Below are 26580 nucleotides of genomic sequence, written 5' to 3'. Positions count from 1 at the left end.
AGCTTAGCAATGTGTGCATTTTAGTTTGTCCTCCAGAACAACTACTAAATAACTAGAAACTGTACAGAACAGCTCCTGGGGCCATGTCAGTGACCGGACACACAGCGTACCCCAGTCTGGACCAGCTGGACTGGCTGTGAGCCCCCCCAGAACCATGAGTTCCCCAAGCCACCATGGCTGGTGCCCCTCCCCCACAGGCTGCTTCCCAGAGGGGAAAGGAAGGAGACTTTACCAGCAGGAGGGGCTGAGCCCAACCAAACGCCAATTGTGGGATTAATTAACAAATTCTGACTACTAAAAATAGGCCCTCAGCTCAGGTGAACCTGGTCAAAGTGGAGGTCACTCATTTTTGCCCCTTGCCAAGGGGGCAGGGCTGATGGAAAAAGAAAGAAAAAAGGAAACAGAGGTTTTTGTGGCTGTGTTTCTACAAAGGCTTGACTGCCTTTGGATACAGCGGCAGGGCTTCTCAGGCTGCAACTGCCCCAGGCATAGGTAGAAACAAGCTCGTTTGAGGGCTTGTCTGGAGCTTGTGCCTTCCCCAGGGGAGGGGTGAAGCCCAACTCAGGTGGAATCCCTCCCTCAAGAAATTCAGACATCAGGTCTTGGTAATTTGAAGCCATTAAAACCAGCTTACAACCTCTCCTCTGTCTCCACCACATCCCCAACAGGAAGAGTCTGCCAAAGTTAAAAGTACCACATCATTTTATGCTGGTGGGAACTGCAGGCAGACAAGCACCACATACTGGGCAGGATAAGAAAAACACAGACCAGAGACTTCACAGGAAAGTCTTTCAACCTGCTGTTTCTCACCCGCAGGGAAAAGCAACACAGGTGACTCTTTTCTCCTGATAGGAGGCCAGTATGGCCTGGGAAAATCTGGCTGGGGTTTATAATACCTAAGTAGACCCTCCTAAGGGGGGGAGGGGAGAGGGAAGCACCATACAACCACGGGGAGAAACAAGAAAACAAGAACTGAAAAATTCTAATCTGTTAAACAAAACCTAAGCTAGAAGTCCAGAAAAAGCTGAACTGAATGTCTAAGAACAGATAGACAACAAATTCATCCAGCAAGAAAACCCTAGGTAAAAGAAGTGAAAGCAATCTCCAGAATAAACCAATTAAGGTAATTAAATGCCTAGATGCCAGCAAAAAATAACGAGTCATACTAGGAAAATTGAAGATATGACTCAGTCAAAGGAACAAACCAATAATTCAAATGAGATACAGGAGCTGAAACAATTAATTCAGAATATACGAACAGACATGGAAAACCTCATCAAAAACCAAATCAATGAATTGAGGGAGGATATAAGGAAGGCAACAAATGAACAAAAAAGAAGAAATTGAAAGTCTGAAAAAACAAATCACAGAGCTTATGGGAATGAAAGGCACAGCAGAAGAGATGAAAAAAACAATGGAAACCTACAATGGTAGATTTCAAGATGCAGAACATAGGATTAGTGAACTGGAGGACGGAATATCTGAAATCTGACAAGAAAAAGAAAATATAGGGGAAAAAATGGAAAAATATGAGCAGGGACTCAAGGAATTGAATGACAATATGAAGCACATGAATATACGAGTTGTGGGTGTCCCAGAAGGAGAAGAGAAGGGAAAAGGAGGAGAAAAGCTAATGGAGGAAATTATCACTGAAAATTTCCCAACTCTTATGAAAGACTTAAAATTACAGATCCAAGAAGTGCAGCATACCCCAAAGAGAATAGATCCAAATAGATGTATTCCAAGACATTTACTAATCAGAATGTCAGAGGTCAAAGAGAAAGACAGAATCTTGAAAGCAGCAAGAGAAAAGCAGTCCATCACATATAAGGGAAGCCCAATAAGTCCATGCATAGATTTCTCAGCAAAAACCATGGAGGCAAGGAGACAGTGGGATGATATGTTTAAATTATTAAAAGAGAAAAACTGCCAACCAAGAATTCTATATCCAGCAAAACTGTCCTTCGAAAATGAAGGAGAAATTAAAACATTTTCAGACAAAAAAATCACCGAGAGAATATGTGACCAAGAGACCAACTCTGCAAGAAATACTAAAGGGAGCACTAGAGACACATAGGAAAAGACAGAAGAGAGAGGTGCAGAGAAGAGTGTAGAAATGAAGACTATGAGTAAAGGTAAAAAGGAGGAAAATTAGATATGACATATAAAATCCAAAAGGCAAAATGGTAGAAGAAAGTACTATCTGTGCAGTAATAACACTAAATGTTAATGGATTAAACTCCCCAATCAAAAGACATAGACTGACAGAATGGATTAAAAAACAAGACCCATCTATATGCTGTGTCTACTCAAAGGACATGAGGGCAAGGACACAAACGGACATTTGCACACCAATGCTTATAGAAGCATTATTTACAATTACCAAGAGATGGAAACAGCCAAAATGTCCATCAACAGACGAGTGGCTAAACAAACTGGTTATACATACAATGGGATATTATGCAGCTGTAAGAAAAAATAAAGTTATGAAGTATATAACAACATGGATGGACCTTAAGGACCTTATGCCGAGTGAGATTAGCCAAAAACAAAAGGACAAATACTGTATGGTCTCAATGATATGAACTGACATCCATGAATAAACTTGGAATATTTCGTTGGTAACGGAGACCATCAGGAGATACAAATAGGGTAAGATATTGGGTAATTGGAGCTGAAGGGATACAGATTGTGCAACAGGACTGAACATAAAAACTCAGAAATGGACAGCACAATACTACCTAACTGTAATACAATTATGTTAAAACACTGAATGAAGCTGAATGCGAGAATGATAGAGGGATGAGGCTAGGGGCATAAATGAAATCAGAAAGAAAGATAGATGATAAAGATTGAGATGGTATAATCTAGGAATGCCTAGAGTGTATAATGATGGTGACTAAATGTACAAATTTGAAAAATGTTTTTGCATGAGGAAGAACAAAGGAATGTCATTACTGCAGGGTGCTGAAAATAGATGGTAATTAATATTTTAAAATTTCAACTGTGTGAGACTAAAGCAAAAAATGTTTATTTGGTACAAAATTTATATTTTGACTAGTGCATTTCCTAATATAACTTATGTAGATAGTTGGTTGAACAACATAAGTACATCGAACCTTGGGTAGAACATGAGATTTTGTTGGTTTGTCCAGAGTGATGCCCCAATGAATCCCAGATTGATATGATCAGTGAGTGGAAAAGTATTTGCAAAGTCCCCTTCGGGGAAAGGTGAGGACGGGGAAAACTTCAACCTCCCCAAGTTGAATTCTTGATATTCTCACAAGCAGTGTGGATAACCAAAGCTATAGGCCGAGCCCCCAGTCTTGGGGTTTGTTCATATGAAACTTAACCCCACAAAGGATAGGTCAAGCCTACTTAAAATTAGGCCTAAGTGTGACCCCCAGAAAACCCCTTTTGTTGCTCAGATGTGGCCTCTCTCTCCAGCCAACACAACAAGTAAACTCACCACTCTCCCCCTGTCTACATGGGACATGACTCCCAGGGGTGTGGACCTTCCTGGCAAGTGGAACAGAAATCCTAGAATGAGCTGAGACTCAGAATCAAATAAATAAATAAATAATAGTTTTTCTCAATTGAAAAACTCTAGACTGAACTGAGACCCAGCATCAAGGGATTAAGAAAACCTTCTCAATCAAAAGGGGAAAGAGTGAAACAAGACAAAGTGTCAATGACTGAGAAATTCCAAACAGAGTCGAGAGGTTATCTTGGAGATTATTCTTTCGCATTAAGTAGATATCACCTTGTTATCCAAGATGTAATGGAGAGGCTGGAGGGAACTGCCTGAAAATGTAGAGCTGTGTTCCAGTAGCCATATTTCTTGAGGATGATTGAATAATGATATAGCTTTCACAATGTGACTGTGATTGTGAAAAACTTGTGTCTGATGCTCCTTTTATCTACTTTGTCAACAGACGAGTATGACATATGGAATAAAAATAAATAATAGAGGGAACAAATGTTAAAATAAATTTAGTTTGAAATGCTGAAAAAATATACATACAGGGAGAGCTAATTTATTATAAGTCATGAGAGGGCCTGGATTATTTCTAATTGGTGCAAAACTAATTGGTTTTTCCCATTCATTGCACAAATATTTATTTTTCTATCTTACCATCCTTATAATTGCAGCAGAAACTAGCAAAAGACACAAAAACTTGGCAAAATCTAGAGTAGGAAGCCTTGCATTTCCAAGTCTCTTAGCTCTATTGATTTTCCAAGCCTGAAGAGCCAATGCTGATAGAGGCATGTCACCTCCCTTTGTCATACCAGTTTCCCATTCACAATAACATTTGGTTTATTTTTTCCCTTGAGCTGAAAAGCCCTAAAATGTATGTGTTATCTGAGTCTCCAGGAGTCAAAATGACATAAACTTCTGGTTTCTCTGCTGACTACATCAGAGTCATGTAATTCTGGGCTGGTAACATGCTCATGGGAAATGGGAAAGAATGATAAAAAGCATAAGGGAGAGGAAAAATTAAAAAGAAAGAACCCAAATCCATAAGACAAACCTGCATTTCCAAATTTAGGGCCTAGATTCTAAAAATCTGAATAAAGGCAACAACAAGCTTTCTTAAATGCCAAATTTCCTTATCCTGGTAAAAATCTTGGATATATTCCAATATAACCATCTAGGGCTTTCCCGGCTTCTGAGATATTTGGCTTCAACCCTAAATCCCTGTCTGGAAAGCAAAGTGTTTCCTGTATTTGGGTAACTTCCTTGGTTAACAGGAGGTATACCGGGGTGGCATGGAGTCTACCCCTAGGTTCTTTTCTCTGTAAGTTACCTTCATTTAGCCAGAAAAGAAATCCTTCTTCATTTTTTTGTTTGTTTGTTTGCTGTATGGTGGGGGTCACATTTCATTCTTTTTCCATGTGACCCATTATGGCAGCATCATTCGTTGAATTTTTTGTTTGTTTGTTTGTTTTTCTTGTTTCTTGGGAAGTGCATGGACCGGAAATCAAACCCGGGTCTCCTGCATGGCAGGCGAGAATTCTACCAGTGCAATACCCTTGTACCACCCCCTCCTTCATTTTTCACACAAGATATCCATACACACAGTGCTTTAATGAATGTAGCAGACACCTGAAGGCTGGGGGCGAAACGAAGGAGGAAGTTAACTTGCAAGCAGGCAAACAACCAGAAATGGAACATTAGGCATCATTATTCTGAAAAGATACTTCAGTCCTTTTACTGCTCTTTGACCCATCTCGTGTTGCTCTATCTTGCTGACTTCTATCTCTTCATTCTGTTTTTTTTTTTTTCCCTCTCCTTTCTCTTGGAGTCATGGCAAATTCTTAAACTTGTACTCAGAGGAATCCAGTGATAATCTTAAATTGCCTGTGTTATTAGCTCTTATTCTTCACCCTAAAGTGTTTATCAAAATATTTTCCCAAATGGAAAGAATTGTCCCACTAAAGAGAATTCTGATGTTAGCATCTTAACATTAATTTACAGTGCTATATATGTGATTGACTTCACTGCTCTTCACTGATTTTCAACTCTCCTCTCCTTCTGGGCAAAAGGGAGTGCTGTCCTGCCGCCTTGATATGCCTTCACGTCACTAGCTCTGCTTAAGCAGCTGAGGGTGAAAGTCACATAAATCTTTCTGGTTGAGGTATTTAGATGCCAACGTAAGATTCCCCCAATATTGCTTTTGCTGTGTCCTGGTGATCATGAAAGCATGTATCAAAAGTGAACCTGCTTCTGTCTGCCCCCCCGAATGACAACAATGAATAAGCAGAGCCCCTACTGACCTGCATTGGAATTGTAAGATAAGAAGAAACCTATTACTGCAAGCATCTGAGATATATGACTTGTTTGTTTTTGCAGCATAATCTAAGCCAGTTCTGACTAATATGATATTCCTATTGCAAAGACTTGGCAAAATCCTTTATTTCCCTCTCCCTATAGCAGACAGATTGTGTACCTTTACACCAGATTTTACTGTCAGGGTAATGAGCACTTAATCTACCCTTTGACAATGGTCTCTGAGTCTCAAGGCCTAAAAGTATACCACTTTTTGGAGAAAGTGCTTGTGAGCATCTGTCAGTTCCATCTGCCCATTCCCAGCTTTGCTTTAGCCTTGGCCATCTCCTATCCAGAGCTTAAGTAGTGGAAATTGACCAGGCACTTGCTTCTCAAGGATACAATAAAGATGTGCACACAATAGGGGAAAGAAGGGAGGTCTGCCCACTGCAAGTCACTGTGCCAAATGCACTAGTTAATGCCCCACGCAGGATCTTTGTTTAATTTCTTTATCAATAGTTCTCAATGTCCACAGTGTCCTTTATGGGATTTTTATCCACATCTGAAAACTAATAGTGGGAACCATTTTGTGTTTGAGTCACACTGGGAGTGACATATTATATTCTAAGATTAGAATGTGATGATGGCTGTAAAACACTGAAAATTTACTAAAATTCACTGAATTGTCCACTTAAAATGAGTGAATATTTTGCTAGGTAAATCATATCTCAGTAAAGCTGTTACAAATGACAAGCCGAAATATAAAATTGCTTTAAATAAAATATATTTTAGAAGAGCAAGTATTGCTTTATGTTATGAAATTTTTATATTACTCTACCCCCTTAAAAGAAACCTCACAATCTTTCATTTCAGTATTTCAAAACATATTTTCATGTCTCCAGGGTATCAAAGGCTAATAATGAAGTTGGTTCAGGTTTCTAATTAACGTTACATTTAAACATTCATCTGTTATTTTAATATTGATAGCCTGTTTATGTAAATGTCATCATTAGTCTCATTCTGATGCCTGTTTATGCATTGCATAAAATGAGGTATACATTTTTAAAACATGAAGCAACCGGTCAGGGGAGTAGACCTTTCATCCCTGTGTCATCTGAATAAATCAGAAGATCTAAATATTAGCAAGTTCTTGCTAATGCTGTTTATTCAAACTTAGGCCCAGGATATTAATTTCCCAGTCACAAGGAGCAAATGGTGAAGATGGAAGAGATAGAGCCTGGCCTGAGATCTGCCCTCTAAGGCGAGACAGATGATGGAGATGCTGTACAGATTAAATCATTCAATAAATGTGTATTGCATGCCTAATCTACGCCAAGCAATGCGTTCAGTGTTGAAGCTACAATGGGGAACAAGTCCAAGAGGTCTGACTTCTATGGAGTGTACCCTTTAACGGAATGCCCAATTCGATGTCAAAAACCATGACAAGCTAAATCATGATTTGGGGGACAACTGACTCATAGATTTCTGAACAGGGAAGCAGAGCCCCATGGAAGGGAATGGAGAATGAGTTCCTACTTGGAGTGAAGGCAGAGTGTGGCGATCAATAAAGATGCCAAGGAAACCACAAGGCTTTGTTTTCCTCACTTATCAGCAAGGCTTCACTGAGGAATCAGGAAGCTCAGAGATCTTCACTGGAGCAATCAGAGCTGAGTATCCTACTAAACCAGAGCATGAGAATGTTTACAGTTACCTCCCTCGACTATGAGTTCATCTGGGGCCCACAGAGGATGTCAGCTCTCAGATGGAGGGAGAGTCCTTGCAGATGGGAGCCCCGTGGTGGAAAGCAGTGAAGACTACCTGCAGAGAGAGGCTATACGTGGAGGGAATAGGTTCTAGAGATTCAAACTGGATTTGAATCTCAGTTCTGCCATTTTTGAGATGGCAGGGTAAGTGGTTTCATCAGTTTCCTTATGTGTAAAATGGGGATATTAATAGTAACACATATTGGATTGATGTGATTATTAAATGAGGTAATGCATGAACAGGGTTTAGAATATTACCTAACACTTCACAAGTTCTTGATACATGTTAGCTATGATTATGAAAAGATGCTAGGACCTGACCTTTGTAGCTGCAGGTAGGTCTCTGAATGTCATATTCCCACATAGGATTCTACCATAAACCAATTAGATAAGGTCTACAGGCCCTACAAGGTCAGTCTTTTTCCTGCTTCTAAGCAGTTTGTGTACAACACTCAATAAAGCAGTGTCATATGTAAAGAAACACTCTAATGCCTTAGTTTCCAACTGACCCACCGTAGAAGATACTAAAAGAAAACATTTCATCTTAATATAGTACCGTGCCTCCCCAGCCTCTCCTCCCTAGAGCCATTTTAAGATGAAGTGTTATACGATATTAGCCATGCAAGATGAAACAGACTTAATGACCACACCATGATCAGATGCTGTGATAAAGAAGTAGGGGCGTATGGGGAGATTGTAACACAGAGGAAGGAAGAATGGATGAATGAAGGATCAGGGAAAGATGGTAGAATAATTCTTAAGAGCACCTATTCTTCTTTTCTTCTCTTAGCTTCTTATTCAACTAAAGTAGGTATGGCAAATGGGGAATTAAATTCCACCAGCTGGCCAGGAACTCCTTTTCCTTCCTCCTCTGAAAGCTCAGTCTAACTACGATGATAGAAAGGGGCAGTATAGACTGACTCCCAATGAATTGCTTTCTAATACACAGTTGATGAGCTAAGGGTGTTACAGACAATAGCTAAGGGTGTGAATCGCTTTGTGAACAAGAGGAACTCGGAGATTATTTTTAAGAAAGCACCTTCAACTGCTAACTTCAACAGTTATCAGCCCATCAACACTGCAGTCACTTGTCACTTTTTCCAGAATGCTCTCACGGGTACAGTCAAAACTGCATTTGTCCTTTTCTGATGATGGTCTCTACATTCCTTAGCATGAAAGGGGGCTGCCATATTTGACTGCTACCAAGTCTGACTCTCCCATGGCAGTTAGGCCAGTCTCAGTAAAGCTCGGTTTCTTTTCTTTCTATAAATTCGCCAAGAATTTACCATTACCTGATAGCAGTGCGAAGATGAAGCCTCAAGTCATTGTTCAGGTAATGAAAAACCAGGCTTATGAGCTAGTTTTATATATTCAAAAGAAAATTTTATCTTTCAAGTGAGAAAATATGCCGAGAAAAAATACTATGTATGTTTAGAGAAGTTTATGTGCAAGATGGCTGTTTTTTAATATAACATTGGTGCAAAAAATAAAAGGGGCCTGCTGGAAAATATTTCTCCAAATACATATTAGTTTTAGGCTGCAATAGACTTTCAAGTCCTGAAGGTATGACTTAGCAACCCTGGGTAATGCATTAAAAATGCTCTGTGCTTTAAGAAAAAAATGAGCTATTGATCTCAGAAGATTTTAATTTAGATTAGTTCACTTAAAAGTGTAATAAATGGCAGGACTCACATGTTGAATCACTAAGGCAGCAATTATTTTAAGTGTATCAGTCATCTGTATTTCCAATTTAATCAAATCTCTTTATAGAGATTTTAGGCAGCATTTGAAAGAACCACATAACCTGTCTATAAAAAGGTGTTTTGAGTTGTATGTCAAAAGTTGAAGTGAAAGTAGAAAGACGACTTTTAGTTTTAAAAGACCAATGATGACATATGGGTAGTTGTTTATATTTTATTTGTGAGCAACTGTTTTTTTTGTAAGACTTTTCTTGAAAGTGAGAGAGAGAGAGAAAGGACAGCATCTGAACTAGAAAAATAACCCAACTGCTTCTGAATTAAATTTGTCTTCATAAAGTTAGGCTGAGAGCAATTACACCATTTTGGTGATCTCTAGGAAATGAATTTTTGGCCACGTTCCTACAGAAAAGGCAAATACAATAAAAAGGAAAAGAAGAGACAAGCCCTGCTATTAGCATTTAACTGATAATTTTGCCTTATAAGCCAAATATTTAGTCTGAGAGACTTTTTTACCTCTGACCTTTTCAGATTTCAATGAAGATTTCATCATTTTGGTCCTCAAGCTTCTTGTCACTCCCTGCTGAGACAAAGGCAAGCTTTCATCTTTGGAGCTGGGACCACAAGACCCCCTAAGTCCTATAAAATTCACTTAGAGCTATCTTTCCTGACATCTGTACATAAAGCAATATAAAACATTACAGTATAAATTGCATCCAAGGGATTCATCTGAAATTCTATTTCACTGTTTAATAATTAAAAGTTGAAAACCTTGCTGTAGCTTTATTGCCCTTTCTAACAAGAATAAATTTTCTTCATGAGGCATCCTCCTCCCTAACAGTAGAAGGCTTTGGCACATCCTGCAGAAATGTGTTTAGTGATTAATAAATTGTACCCTCTGGGATCTGACTCCATGGATTAAACTCTTATTGGGGTGGTGGTATATATTCAGTTTTCAAATTATCCACGTATTTACAAGTGTGTGAATTTAGCATAAGTGCCCCTGTTTCTTTTGTCCATGTAATGGGATAGTTTTGCTACCCACTACGCGGGATTGTTGCAAAGATTAAGATTAAATGAGCTAATATAAGTAAAGTGTTCAGAACAATGCCTGGCACTCAGAAAATCCTACATGCATTAGCTAGTGGCTTTTGTTTTGTTTTGTTTTGTTTTGTTTTTTTTGCATGGGTAGGCACCAGGAATTGAACCCAGGTCTCCGGCATGGGAGGTAAGGACTCTGCCTGCTGAGCCACCATGGCCCACCAGCTAGTATTTTAATTGTTATTATTGGTGTGTTGTTATTCAGAAGAATCCTTTTGCTTCACAAGTATGAGAAATTGTTCTGAGAAGTCCTTTCTAGAATGACAAAAATGCTGGTAGCTACGAACTATTTTTCATTACTTTTTGAATCATAAGCATTTCTAGAGTGACATATCATCAATTTTCAAGCACCTAAAAACCACGAGGTGGTAGGAAGGGGGGCAGCATTCTAAATCATTAAGATTGTAGATGACACAAGGTGATGGAGAAGATCTAAAGGGGGGTGGTTTAAGGTGTTCTAGGAAGGGCGTGTGCCTGAATAGTGGTCTCTTAAAACCCTGACTCGTGCTTGAACTCACCCACATGCAAGGGTGATGGATGTGAGTCTCCTAGGAACACTTAGGTATAAACAAAGCTATCCAGATTTTTCCAATTTCATTGCAATAGCTATCAGAGAAGAGCTTTTGATGGTGGCAAGCAGTAAGAGAGATATCAAAGAGCATACCTGGAATAACTACCAGTTTGTGAGGTGTTTGGGGAGTAACATGTAATTAATAATTCCAATTCTAACTTTTTATATAAAAATCAAGGCAAATGTGAAACTGATAACCATAATTATGACACTTGTGCATTCAGGCATTTTGGGGGGTGAAAGAGAAAAAGGTAGACTCATACCTACTCTACTTGGAATTGCCCATATTCTTAACCTCCATCAAAACTAAGTCATAGCCCATATGAGCAGGAGTCTTTCGTATGCCACTGATAGTGCAGTAATTATAAATCGTTACACAGAACTCCAATTGTCTGGAATTTTAGCATTAGTATTTCAGTTTAATCAAATTCTGGGCAATACCCATGAGTAAGTGTTTTGTTAGAGAAACATATGCAAATTACCAACATGTCACCTTTAATTCAAACCCTCCAGCATCATCCCATCACACAGAACAAAATCCAAGCTCCTTGCCTTGGCCCACCTATAAGGCAGGCCCTGTGAATTTCTCCAAAGTCAGATTACCCAACTTTCCCCCTTACACAATGCATTCCAATCTCATGGCCCTCCTTGTCATTCCTTGCCTTTAACCAGTCTTCAAGAAAGGGTGGAAAGGGAGCTCTCCCCTCTCTGCAAAAGCCCCTACCTACCTTCCCCAAGCAACTCCAATTGATCATAAGCAAAAAGAATGCGCTTGCTCTGCAACTGCAGCTTTCAAATAAGTCCTGGAGCCTCTCTTCCTATCAGCCTATCCCCTAAGCACCTCCTGTGTTAAAGATTTTTGCACTTATGGTTCCTCTGTCTGGAATGACAGTGTGTGGAGCTCAGAATGACTGGGCCCCTCTCATCAGTTTGGTCTTAATTCACATGCCACTGCCTCAATGAGCACATTCCCAACCACTCTTTAGAAAGTGGTTCCAAACTCTTACCTCCTGAGATAGTTTGAAACTGTTATACGCCCTATAGAAAATCATGTTCTTTTAATCCATTACTGTGGGGGGTAGAACTATTGTGGGTGGGACCCTTTGATTAGGCTATTTCAGTTGAGATGTGACCCATCTCATTCAAGCGGGTTTTAATCCTCTTGCTGGAGTCCTTCATAAGAGGATAAAGGACAAACAGAAAACAGGGAGAAACACCCAGAGAAATTTAGAGAAAAAGCCACAGACAGAGAAGCCAAAAACTGAAACAATGAAACCTGGGAGAGAAAGACCAGCAGACATTGTCATGTGCCTTGCTATTTGACAGAGGAGCCCAAGCTCACCCATAGCCAGTCTTCACAGACGTATTGTCTTATTGATGCCTTTCTTGGGACATTTTCACAGCCTTAGAACTTAATAAATCCCCATTGTTAAAAGCCAGTCCATTTTGATACACTGCATTTCATCAGCTCTAGAAAGTCAAAACACCCCCATCTTCATTCATGTAACTCTTGAACTGCCTTCCTTCCATTAATGGCTAACTGAAATCAACCTATTTCATTTATTTGTTTGGTTGGTGTTTTGGTTTGCTAAATGCTGCCAGAATGCAATATACAGAAATGGAATGGCTTTTAAAAAGGGAATTTATTAGGTTATAAGTTTACAGTTCTAAGGTCATAAAAAATGTACAACTAAGGCATCCAGAGAAAAATACCTTAACTCAAGAAAGGCTGATATCTGTCACATGGGAAGGCATGTGGCTGGCATCTGCAGGTCCCTGTTCCTTGTTCCATTGTTTCCAGCTTCTGATGCCAGTGGTTTCCTCTCTAGGCATCTGTGAGCCTTCACTTAGCTCCTCTAGGACACAATTCTGGGTTCTTACTTGTTTAGCATCTCATGGAAAGGCAATGTCTGCTGGACTCTGCATCTCCAAACATCCATGTCTAGGCATCTTCTCTCTCTGTCAGCACTCAAAGCATCTTCAAATGTCTGAGTCTTTGTTGCTTCTAAGCTGTGTATAAAAACATTTCCCCTTTTAAAGGACTCCAGTAAACTAATCAAGACCCACCTTAAATGGGCAGTCACATTTCCATCTACTCAAAATATCACACCCGTTATTGAGTGGATTACATCTCCATGGAAACAATCTAATCAAAGGTCTTACTGCAGGCAAATCACATCTCTATGGAGAAATCCAATCAAAGTTTCCAAGCTAAACAACGAGTCTGCCCCCACAAGACTGGATTAGGAAAAACAACATGGCTTTTCTGGGGTACATAACAGTTTCAAACTAGTATATTTCACTCTCTGAACCCCCAAAAGACCTGATCTTTCCATATACAAAATACATTTATTCCATCACAATATCACAAAAGCCTTAAGCCATTTAGTAACAATACAAATACAAGTCAGAAACAGTACAAAATCTCATCAAAGTCAGCTACAAGCACAGTTTGTCCTAAGGTAAAATTCTCTTCTGGCTGTGGTCCTGTAAAACTCAAAACAAATTATCTGCTTTCAATATACAAAAGAGGGACAGTCATAGGATACATGTTTTCATTGCCACAGGGTTCAATAACCAAAACGGTTCCCAAAACCTGCAGGGCAAACTCTGTCAGATTTCAAAGTCTCAGAGTCATTTATAGAATAACTTCTCATCCTTCGGATTTCAGAGAGTGGTAATCTCATCCTCTCCAAGGGCTTTACACGTGGCCCTGCTCTCTCCAAACACTGGGGTGAGGGTTGCAAAATTGGGGCACATTGAAGGGACCACACTTCTCTTGGCTTCACTCATTTCAGGCATTGGGGCAGCACCCAGAATCTCTGCCATCTCTCAGGCACACGTTCAACCCTGCCAGAACAATGGGGTGATTTCCAGGCTTGCCTCCAATCCCTGGTTTATGTGGCCTACCCTCTCCAAGGCCTGGGGCATCAAAGCTCTACCTGAACATCAAGTAGAAGGTCTGCCCTTTGCTTCTGGGGCAAACTCCCCTTCCCACGTAGATGGGGAGCCCACTCTCCTAGCCCATGATTTCTTGGCTTTAGACCTTAGCTTCCATGGATATGTCTTTGAAGTCATTTGTCCTTCAATCTGTCCCTTTTCTATTTCTTTTAGTCCAAACTGGCACTGGTTCTGTTCATACAGATCTTGTAAGAAACTTGTTGGTTTTCTATGCAGTTTATAGGGATCATATCCATACCAAAACAGTTGGGATCTGCCTCCCTTGTTCAAAAAGAATCTCATTGAGAATAAGGACCTTGTTTGTCCTCTGTGTAACACATAGTAGGTTCCCAATGCCTATTTGTTGAGTGAAATAATAAAAGAAAGATCGAATGTAACTAGAACATTTACTGCTACTAAAAATAAAAAGTAAAGTAGGTATTAGGCTTAGAGATGTGAGCAAGGGGAGCCAGGGTGTAGGTCACACCAGGGAAGAAGCCAGTACCACAACTTGGAACAAAAGAAATTGTAACAGAAAACTGATGAGAGAAGAGAGGGGCAAAATGGCCAAGAAAGATGATGCTTTGCAAAGGTAACCTGATAGCTATTACAGTTTTCCTCACATTGCATGCTAACTTGAGGAGTTCCTCTTTCTGGTTTTCTATTTGGAGAACAAAAAGGAAGTGATTATCTTGCAGTGCCTCGAATGTAACTCAGATCCCCTCATTCTCATTTCTGAGGCTGCCCTCATCCTATCTGGCATTGTGGAGGGATGGCTTCATCCTTTTCACCCAGTTATGGAATATTCTATGGCCAGAGAGCATAACCTGCAGGAGGATGGCTTCCTACCACACCCCTTACTTGTTGTCTCGGTCACTGAGTTTGAAGAGGAGTAGGAATCACAAACTTCTGGCTCACTAAAGCGCTAGTTAGCTCATTTTTAAAATAAAATACTGGGTAATAGAAGGTCTAGAAATTTAAAGCTGATGGGATTCAGCTTAACCTTTCATGGGGGAATTTGCTCTAGTGATTACTCCACAGCTTAAGTGCTCAGTTATAAAACTTAATTCCTCTAGATCGATTTTCCAGTCTCCATCATCACCAAATTTCTGCTTCTAGGTGCTACTCCCTTCGTTTTCAAAAGCTATATTGTGGCATCTGGGGGCAAGATGAGTGGGGAGTGTGAAGCAGGAATGTAGGGGTTTGGTGATGGTTCTTGTCAACTGAACGTTGACATTGTTTTTCTCACCCAAATCCTAATTTAATTTCATCTGACCATTATTCCTTGGTGTGGACAGGCAGTGATGAGACTTTCCTAGAGAAAGTTTATAAATTTTGGAAGGGAAAAACCATTCCAGTTCCAAAGTGATGTATTTCTGAATTCTTTACCTTGAAGGCTAAGACAAGGCATTCTCTCCCACCTGGAGCTGGCTCATCACTTTCTATGAATCTACTGAGAGTATTTTCCCCTGTGGAGGGCTCATGCTCCAACAGCCCTGTGAGTGTGCTAAAGAATCAGGTAACAAAAATACAACATCTAAATAGTCTGTAGTGTTTTGTTTAATAAATCTGCTGTGTTTTATAGCTCTACCTGTGAAATCACCTATTGTCTGAGCCTCTCTCATGGCACCTTTCTTATTGTACCAAGAAGGATGATTATTTTGTATTTTACATCAGTACCCAAAAATAAACTAAGCCACATTATTATAGCCTGCCATACCCAGTAATTTTACACAGTATTCAAGCCCTCATTAAATTTTGTTGAAATGAATTGAATATATATATATATATACAAAACATCTACACAACAATTTCTGTATACTATTGCACTAAAACCCCAGTTGCATGCTGAGGTCTTAACCAGTCTGTTATTCACATGTCTGAATCAGAGAGATAAGAATGTCTTAACACAGAATCACAATGCAGGAAATTGTCAAATCAGAATCAAATCCCAGTTCCTGGGAAGTGCAGCCAGGCAGATATACAGAAGATTTTCTAAACCTCAAATGTAAAATAGCAATGCCTTGCTTTTGGACAGTAATTTCAATTTTCCAACAATTTTCTCATCTGAAATTCACAATAGCCCATGAGGAAGAGCATATATCATTATCTCCATTTTGAAAATAAAACACTGAATCGTAATATAGATAAATGGCTTGCTTTGGTTCCATAACAAGCATCACAGCAGAAAGTCAGCATGTAGTAGCAGCCCGGCAGTTAGAACAGTACTTCATTCTTTTCCCATGAAACCAGACGATGACACATATTTCTAGAGCTGTACTTCTCAAACTTTCATGTGTATTTGAATTGCCTGGGAATCTCGTTAATATGCAAATTCTGATTCAGTACATCTGGGGTGGGGCTTAAAATTCTGTATCTCTAACAAACTCTTAGGCAATGCTCAGGCTGCTGGTCCCTAGACCACACTTTGATGAGCAAAGCTGTAAAAGGCAGTGACTATGGCTAGTCCATCTTTATATCCCCACTATCTGTCACATAGTAGGTACTCAACTGTTGACCTAATGAAATAATGAACAAACAGCCAGGCTTCTGTCAATTTTTGTATATCTACTGCCTGGAAAACAGTAAAACACTCAGGAAATAAGGAGTAAATGAATAGATTAGTCAATGAAACAAAGAAAACTCTGTGCAGAAATTCATGTGTTCATACTCAATAGTGAAACAAAGGGCTTTACCACATGACCCAGCAATTCCACTCTTAAGTATAGGCCCCTCAAATTTTAAAACAAGGGCTCATATAGATATTTATAAACCAATGTTCATAGTGTCACTATTCACAATATCCAAGAAGTAGAAAACACCCAAGTGCCCATCAGTAGATGAACGGATAAACAAAATGTGGTATGTACACGCAATGGAATATTAATGAGTCATAATAAGGAATGGAGTTCTGAGATACACTGCACCATGGATGAACCTTGAAAACATTATGCCAAGTGGAATAAGCAAGGAAAACACGGACAAAAACTGCATGATTTCATTTATACGAAATATCTAGAAATAGGAAATTCACAGAGAATGAAAGTAGATTAGTGGTTACAAGGTGATGGAGAGGGGAGAGAAAAAGGAGCTGTTGTTTGATGGATATGGAGTGATTTCAGATTTTGGAAAGGTTTAAATAAAATTAATTCTTCTTTAAAAAAAAAAAAAAGAGAGTCCTTGGGACACATCCCATGGCTCACCCTGTGATGGCTGAGTTCATAGTAACAAATTTTGCTTATATGCTGTGTTCACCAGAGTATATTCTGTATATGACTTTCTCCTGAGTACTTTTTATTCTTAGAAGACACTGCCTCCCTGCTACTATCAGTCAAGGCTCAATAAAGTAAATCCATTGCAGCATTCTCATTTTTGCTCTGGCAAAAGGAAGCTCGGAGTTAGGCCTCTTCTACAGAGCTGAAATTAGAACTCATACTTTCTTCCTTTCAACCCAAAGCTTGACACTCAACTGAACCTCTAGGTTTTGTTTTTTTTTTTTCACACACACCAACTCTTTTATCTGCACTATGCTCCTGTGTAGTGGATAGGGGGCAGGGCGTATACTTCAAATTAAATACTTAACTGTTCTGAGTCAAATTATGAAATAAAGGGCTTTATTAAGAATAAGGAGTGAACACACAGAGCTTAATAAAGACTGTCTGAATAGTTGGTGAGAGAGAACAATGCAACCCACACTAAACCATTTTCTAGGAATCCTGCCTCTCAAGGTCCTGGGCACACGGCACTGGCGCACGTTGGCTCTGCCTCAGAAAAACATGAAAGTACCTGCCAGTTATTAATTAATCCTTTGAATGGTGGTACCTTCCCAAACGCACAGCAGCAATTACATTTTTTCATGGAGTGGGATTAAAAGGGAGAAAACAATAGCTAAAACAGAAGGGGTTGGACTAGCCACAAATGCTGCTGCTTGTTTCCCAAGTTCTGCTGCCTTCTTCTTGGCTGACGTGGGGTCACAGCTCCCACCCCGTTCTCTAGGACGTTTCCATACAGACGTAAGAAAGACATTGAGAAGAGAACTGAGAATTAAGGACTCTACAATTGTAAAGAGAAAGGAAAAAGCACTTCATAATGGTCTAGACAAAAAGGGGTACTTGCTAGTGAGGTTATTAGAAGCCCAGGAGAAGAGTGGTCTCCTGCCCAGCTACCTCAAACAATATAGCTGGGACTCAGTCTCCCTCCATTTCTCAGCTCTCTGTTGTTCGAGGTTGACTTTTCTATCAGAAAGGTGCTCCCCTGGGGCAGCAAGATTACCTCCCAGCCCTTCAGACCTACATTCTAGTCGCTCAGCAGCCCCACTGGAAAGAATGCCTCCTCCACTAGAAGCCCTCAGAACGTCCCAGGATTCATTTACCTTATCTTAGTTTACTCCACTCGACAATGCTAAACTGATCATGGTGCACAGGGAGTGTGGCGCTCTCGATAGCCAGGACTGGTCAGAGGCCTCCTCCAGGGCTGGGAAGTAGAGCTTCAAGAGCCATAGGGCCACGAATTTGGAAAGGGTAGTTCCCCAGAGAAAGCTTGGGATCCTGCGACCAGAGGGGTAGTAAGCAGACAAGTTAAGATTCACCACAAAGATCCGAACTTACACTTTGTCTGAATTCTGATAACTGGGCTTCTCCTTTGTTCCAAAACTTAGTCCCTAAACTGAACCCCATTTCTGATAACAGACATGGTATCTTTCCTTACATCTGATCCTATCTTGGTATTCTATCTGAAAATAACGATAGGAATGACTATTAATGTTTATTATGTACGTTACGCCAGGATTTGTGCTACATGTGTTATATGCTGTATCTAATTTTATCATCACAAACACCTATTAGAATATGATTATCATAGCTCCAGGTTTAGTTGAGACAGCTGTTCGGTACAGAATTAGGTAGCTTTCAAACAGTAACATGACATTTGTAGCAGAGGCAATGGATAAAGATCTGTTTGATTTCAGAGTCAAAGGTCTTAATCACTCTGCTGCATTGCCTGGCTACATGTTCATGGGCTTGCCTACAATTAGTGCTTGTCTTGGCAAATCACTTGGTATCTTCAAACTTTAACATCCTCACAATAGCTCTGAGAGATATGATAGGCAAATCAGGAAAGTTTAATCAGTTTCCTGATTTGCTTATCATACCTCTCGGAGCTATTGTGAGGATTAAATGAGATGTACATGTAGCATTTTGATTATGATTATTATATAAGCAAGCAAAATTTAGGATGTGGATATGAATTTGGACATGGAAGTACACACATCATGCTAATTCCCATAGTCACTCACTTCTGGCTCTGCTAAGAATAGACACTCTTTTCAGCAAGTTCCCTGATTCCCTCAGATACGCTGGAACTCAGTGAGCTTGAGTGCCCTAAAAGGTGAAGCTTCAGTGTACATCCCAGGCATGTCCTGTCATCCAGTCACCTCCCGCAGATCCCTCACTCTCAGCACATCTCAGTCCTGCTCTACAAGTCCACTGTCCACCCCCGGGAGAACATCTTGTCTTCTCTAGACCCCCATTCCACCCATGCGCTGTGACACACTGTGACCTTATGTCATTGTTCTTGCTCTTTTCATTTTTTTGGCACTTACACCCAAAGGACTGGAAAGAAGTCCTCAGCTGTGACAATCAGAATGAGCAAGTGACAGAATGCACAGTGTTAGACTACAATTTCCACCTATTTGCTGGCTCTTTTTTAAACTAATGCTGCTGAATTCTGATAAAATGCGGAGGAGTGGAAAGAATTTGGACAAGCCTTAACATCCCTCTCTGGAGCTTACCCTGAACATCAATAGCAGCCCCATCTGTCATCTTCTTAGAGAGGGTTTTTAAATCAACCTATTTTTATTCTAATAATCTTACCAGGTATTCCTATCTTACAAGGTACAATGGGGATTTTAAAAAGTCCTAAATGCATCTTTAAGTGAACATAATGCTTTGCACTTCTGTTTAGTTTTTCAAAATAGAGAGGGCTTGGAAAAGTCAATAAGAAATCTTAATCACCATAAATGCTGAGCTGGCTCTTCTGTGAAGCCATTTCTTTATTGGTATCCAGGTAGTAATTCCTCTTAGATCATCCCCTCAAAAGAATGTCTTTGAATTCTCAGTATCTGTTCTTAATAACACTAAGGTTCTTTGTTAAAGACTTTTTACCTCATTAGACAAAGTTGAAAAGCACAAGAGTCTGTTGAAATAGCAATTTTTCAACTTAATAACAATATGTCTTCAGCAGATATAAATACAGATGTTGTTTCAGCATCGTCAGATAAGGGACCATCCATTAAACACTAGTGAACAAATAACCACCCAACAAAAATATTCGCAGAGCTCTTGGGAAAGTATAAAATCTGTTTAGTTTCTTCTCTTATTTTTCCCTGTTGGTAAAGAATGGATTTAAAAGATAAATGGGACACTTCTTCCTGGTTTTGGTGACCAAGGATGTCAGGAATTAAGGATTTTGTTCCTACTATTCATCATTGTGTTTTTCATATTCAAGCTACTCAACCTCTCCGAGATTCAATTTTCTCATTTATAAGATGGAGATCACTTTAATTCACCCCTAATGGACAGCTGCTGCTTTGGCCTGCCCATCATTGCTCCCTCCATTTTCTGATCAATGCGTTAATTTTCTTTGGAGAATCATTCCTTCCCTTTCTAATGAAATTTGCATAGGGCTAACCTTACCCATCTTGCCTCAAAGGTTAAGTGCGCGACAGACGAGCCCGTCAGTGTGGTCAATCCATCTGGCCATCCAGTGGTTGGTTGGGGTTTGAACACATGGGCCAGATCAATCTGGTAACCACAATTCTAGGACCTTTACTGGGAACTATGAGTCAAAATACATTCTCTTTCTGTTCGGTTTCCAAGTGAGGAGAATGAAGGCCAGAGCTATGGGTACCATGTCATAAAGAGGGCTTGAAATGAAATCTACACAAAGGAAAGCACATTTTCAAACAAAACGGTAACACTGAAACCAGAAATGTTAAATCCTCCAGTAGCCAACAGCTTCTAGGACAGACTTGCTTACAGGAAGAACTCAATAATTACTTGTTAGAGGAATAGTGAGGACATTTTATACCCCACGATACTCAATATTTAAGAATGCTGCTCTACATCCTAAGGATTGGTTTGTCTTCTTGTAGAGTGGAGGCATCAGGAAAAGAAACCAGCGCTTGGACCTCTTCCATTAAAGCCTGTGTTCATCAGGCAGTCTGCACTTGAGCTTCAGCATCTGTAAAACAGAGATAACGGTAGTTGTTGGGAATCAACTCATGCCCCCCACAAAAGACATGTTCAAGTCTTAACTCACATTCCAGTGGGTGTGAGCCCATTTGTAAATCAGCCCTTTGAAGATGTTAAGATACAGATTCATTTATGAATATGGATCTTCGAAGATCCTACTGGGATGTGGCAAACTAAATCAGGGTGGAACGTATTCCACATAACTAGAGTCTTTATAAGGCAGAGGAAATTCAGATGCCATCAGGGAAAGCCACATGAAGAAATCAGAAGAGCAGATCAAAGAGAAAGAGAGAGGGACATCGCCATGTGACAGAAAATTTCATGAATGCTACAGACTTTGAACAAAGCTACAGAGCTTGGAGAAAGCAAGTCCTACCAACGCATTGATGTCGGACTTCTGGCCTCCAAAACTGTGAGACAATAAATTCCTGTTGTTTCAGCCAACCACTATGTGGCGTTTGTCATAGCAGCCCTGGGAAACTACGAGAGTGGTTTTCTAGATTTTGGGGGATAGTTGTGAGGCTCTAATGAGGGATTAGATCTAATGTGGTATTGCTTTCTGTTCATCAATTAAATTTGGCCTCTGAAGTCATCTCCTCTGAACACTGTCCACTTCCTTGGTAAAGTAGCATTAGCAATTCATGCTTTTGGAACTATTTCTAGAAAGAGTATCTATACAAATAAAAGTGGAAAACTCTGAATGTAATATGTTAGGGCTGCAATAATATCATAATATACCACTCTGAACACTATTCTGCTTATTTTTGTCATCTGTCAACTGACTTTATGCATATTTAAATATTGATTTCTACAGATTTCCTACCCAGCAGTCCTTGTGCAGGAACAATTCCCATTAACTTTAATAAAAGTTATACACATTAAAAGGTATTAGGAGGTGGCTGATATTTTATTCGTACTGCTGACGATTATTTTAAATACCTTAATTGCTCCACTGGTGTACCAAGGCTGGTTAAGGGAAAACACAAGTTTGCTCATCAAAACAAAACACTATACAACTATAAAATGCCAATAGTAAATATTAAACAATAAGCTAACCTAAAAACTTTTTCCGTAAAAAATAGAAACTAGGGTCCTTAAAAGCCTGATGGTATACTTCAAAGCAAACTGGTTTATAAAGGAATGATAAAGGTAATGGGAGAGAAGGAGAGGTCATTTGAATTAACTTGTTTTTGCTGCATTAACTCTAACTCATGAGACTTTCCAAAGCAAAAATAAGTATCCCAACCCCAAATCACTTTCTTTGAATTATAGTTGATTTTGCAGTGATTTTTCTTTATCACATGGATTTTCAATGTTGGTTATTGCTGTTTTTCAGTTGAGCAGATTTTTGAGAGCTGGACTTACTTCTCAGATGCCTAATCTAAACCTGGGCCTCTGATAGCACTGACTAGATGACTCACCTCTCACAGGGATGATGAAACTTGGATCATTGTGTCAATCAAAATAGTGGAGTAGATGTCTAGCTTCAAATACTAAAACTACACCGAGAGATAGTATCGTCTCCCTCCCTTAAATAGCAAGCCTCATTTCCAGCTAGTGTAAGAATTTTGTCTTCAATAATTGATCCAGTGTGACAGAAAATCTGTTGTTGGCATAGCATATTTAAAATTATATTATTCAATCTTTCTCATCTCAGAGATACTTTCCATCTGCTCTTCAAATTCAGTGTGCACTGCAAGACACAGGTCCATTTCAAGCAGCATCTTATTGGTATTATTTTAAAAATTTGCTTTGTCTAAAAAGAGCAATGGCAGGCTTTACTCTGGTACTTCACGGACTATATTTTATCCTTCAATATTGAATTAAATGCAGAGTCAATATGACATCTGGTTCTTGGTGTAGGGCATAATGGCTTCAAGTTCAGTTTAACTAGGACAATGTCCTAACAAAGTTGCACTGACAATAAAAATCTTTTGTTTTCCACAGTGGAAATGAAAAGTTAAAGGCCCGTAAGTGCAAGAAAGTGGATAAGTGGCCCTTTGAGAAAATCTTAGGATGCTCTGCTCACTCTGTTTCTGTCAGAGCTTTATCAAGGAAGGTGCAATGGCAAAGATTGCACCACGTGAGCCAAGTGACTAAGTTTTATGCAGATAAAATGGTTTTCTTTCTCCACTAAAACATATGGGAGTGGTTATGCATGACTGGAGAGAACATCCCACTGGCATCATCACAGAGGTGATCAGTGTGCCATAAGCCAACTAACTCCTTAAAGAGAAAATGCCAGATCATTCTGCCACAGTGCAGGCACAAGATGATCATTCCGAAACCACGTGCATGATGGAGTTCCACTTTAGAGGCATTAGTTAATTACAATCAAAGTGGGCTGGGGTTTCCAAATGAAAAATCCAATGGTCTAATTAGAGGGGAAAGCAGTCCAGGGTAGAGGAATAAGCACCTGATTGAGATCAGCTGATCCAAGCTCTGGGTTCTGCACTGTTGCTAACAAGCTCTAACCTTCAGAAATTCATTCATCTATCAAGCAAGGTTGATCAAATGATCCTTTTTAACATTCTCTGAAGCAATGATCAAAATACAACTTATCCAGATCTAAATTATTAGAACTACAGTGCACAATACCCTAGCCTTGTGTGGGTATTGACATTTATATCTAAATTCTCAAACAAAAATTAAAATTCAGTCCCTCAGTCATACTCACCACCCTAAAGTGTTCAGTAGTCACAGAGCCCACTATAATACTAGATTATAGAACATTTCCATCATCACAGGAAGTGTTGATTTATAAATACTATTTTCTACCCCCCTAGAGCCTGGTGAACAAAATAAGCATTCTGTAAATGTTTGTGGAGTGAAAAATGAGAGCAAGTGATGTGAGTAAAGCCAATACACCCCAATAAAGAGTTGCAACAACAACAAAAAAAAACCCCAGAACTATGACATGTACTGAAGATGAAAAGAGAACACCATGTTTTCCTATAAGCTTGGGGAAGTCACACTTTTACTGCCGTGTATATTTCTCTGCCATTTAAGAGAGGTAAGTAGTAAATGGAGAGGAAATAGAGAAAAGTACCCGAAGTAATTTGGGCAGTGAAGGAGAAACTGATAAATAAAAACTGGCTAACAACATTTTTTAAGCCAGAAAGATGAATGATAAGAAATACAGAAATTATGTAATAAAATCTATGGAGCGATAAATGATTTAGGCAACTCATTCACCTAATTCAAAAGATGTCCTTTAGAGCATGAGACAGGTATAGTTAAGACAAATAAATGGAAGCAGGAAACAACTTTTTATAATGGCACAGTAAACTTATGGAAAACTTTGTATCAAAAAGAGTCAAAGGCTGAGAATTCAAATAAATTCCGAAGATGTTCACATGAATCTATTGGAATCTAGCTGCCAATAAAGAATAGAAAAACATTTAAGGAAAAATAGTATAACTTTTGAAAACTCAAGCAGGCATGGTCCAGTCTGCCTTCCCATAATTCAACAGTGACATTACACTGGGGTAGGACATTGTGTAACAATTCTATATTCTTAGACAACACACATTCAAATAAAGGGAAATTTATTTTAAAAATCCACACCTCTGAGATGGTATTTTTCCAGAGGGGTCAATGGCTAAATGGCATTATGCAAATATAGCTGAGCACTTTGAGTTAAAGTTAAACAAATCTCTTTGCTATAAGACTTTGTCACGGGAAATTGCTCTGGAATTTCAAAATGCTCATGTATCCTGGGAGGCTCTAAGAGGTATATATTGTGTGCAACAACTCCAAACCTATTTCTCTATAGACCCCCTTTTTCATAGAGCATATTTTGTTCTGCAATAAATAATTGTAATATAAGGCTCTAGAAAGATACTTTAGTTTTTATTTGGAGGTATCCACAAAAGCAAGAAAACACTTTTTCTTATCTTTCTATTCTGTATTTAATGTGGGTTTGAGGGTAGGAGGTGAGGAGGCAAATAATTTTTTTTTAATTAAGATAGCTTAATTCAGGGTCTATAAAGAGACCTGTGTAATAATTCCTATCATTCAAGAACCATCCACTCATTGATTTATTCATATAAGGTCTGAACTTGTTCATATTTCTAAAAGAATGATGGGTCTAGTTCTGGAAAGCAACACTAAGGAACATAATCTATTAAAAAGAACATTAAGAAGGATTCAGAGGAAAGTTATATTAATACATTAGAAGACTGGAAAATGGAATCTATGGGTAACTATTTTATGAGATTATTTTAAATTATTCCAGCTGGAGAAAATGGAAAGAGACCTGAGATAAGTTTCTTCAATCATTGACTGAATAAATATTTATACTGAGCGTCTACAATGAAAAGGCAGAGGGTTATTTTAGGTGTTATGAACTACGTCTAAAGCAGAGGAAATGGACTTATCAATCACAAAAGCAGAGGTCACACCATTTCCGGAACCATCTGGCTACTCACTGTAGGTGCCCCAAGTACCCCCAGTAGCCAAAATGGCTTCTTGTTTCCAGCATAGGTTGATGTACCATTGCCTGCTCCAAAAGCATTCACTCAGGTCCTTTGTACAGGGAGGGAAAACATGGGACCTGGAGCCAGAAGATAGGCTTTTGTTGGGGGTTTGCATAGCAGTTGGGTAAGATAAATCTGTGCTTGGAGTTAACACAGGGACCTCATGTGCTAAAAATGTATTTATGGAGGGAATATGAGACAATTGAAGAAGGTGGTTCAAATGGTCTTTTCCACTATGAGCTCTCAGGCCACTGAGCATCACTATGTCCTTAATTTCCTTATCTGTTAAATGGTGACAATAATATATAACCATCAAAATTTTATAAGTTTTAAATTGCATATATTATGTATATAGGATTCATTGAAATACATAATATTTATAGTACATTCCCTGAAATAGAGTAAGCCAAATAAATAAGTAATTGCTATAATTTTATGCAAAATGGCTGTAAATATGCACTGCTATGCAGTAGATGCATTGTTTATGGATATGGCACCTTCAGACTGACACATTTGGTTCACATCCTGGTATCATTATTCACTAGCGGTGCAACCTTTGGGAAGTCATTCAATCTTTTCAAACTGCAGTTCCCTCATCTCTAAAATGGGCATATAACAATAGTACATTAAAAAGATACACTACAATTACAGTACTACAATTGTAGTAAAGATTAAAATGATAGCATAGCTAAAACACTCAGCTCACATTTGGCTCCAAAGCAAATGTTTGACAAGTTCTTACTTAATGATTTAGCCCTCAGAATTTAGTATTTATTAATTAGTTTAGAATTAATTTAGTTAATTATTAATTTAGAATTAATTAATACTAATTTAATTGTTGTCAATATATGCTCCTTTATGCTCATTTTCTTAATTTTCAAAACAATAAAGATTGTTTTGGTAAAACTTAAAGAAAGCACATCCACTTATCAATAATATGGCCTCTAACCAGGTCTTGTCCATTTTTGCCATAAAGCTTCCTTCAAAATGCCCCAAATGGTGACTTGTAG

At 39.0% G+C, this 26580-nt stretch overlaps 1 long non-coding RNA gene across 4 annotated transcripts in view; it reads right to left on the bottom strand.

The window, feature by feature from the left end:
* Window positions 1-20083: 20083 nt before the first annotated feature.
* Window positions 20084-26580, bottom strand: part of LOC143688977 (uncharacterized) — a 194603-nt gene continuing 188106 nt past the window's right edge. For all 4 annotated transcript variants that reach the window (XR_013178426.1, XR_013178423.1, XR_013178424.1 and 1 more), the window contains one exon: window positions 20084-21081. This is a non-coding gene — a long non-coding RNA (uncharacterized LOC143688977). The remainder of the gene's footprint in view (window positions 21082-26580) is intronic.

This window comes from Tamandua tetradactyla, chromosome 6, assembly GCF_023851605.1.
Source record: "Tamandua tetradactyla isolate mTamTet1 chromosome 6, mTamTet1.pri, whole genome shotgun sequence".
Lineage (NCBI taxonomy): Eukaryota > Metazoa > Chordata > Mammalia > Pilosa > Myrmecophagidae > Tamandua > Tamandua tetradactyla.
The sequence above is the reverse complement of the archived record's forward strand: the minus strand, read 5'-3'. Positions and strand labels throughout refer to the sequence as shown.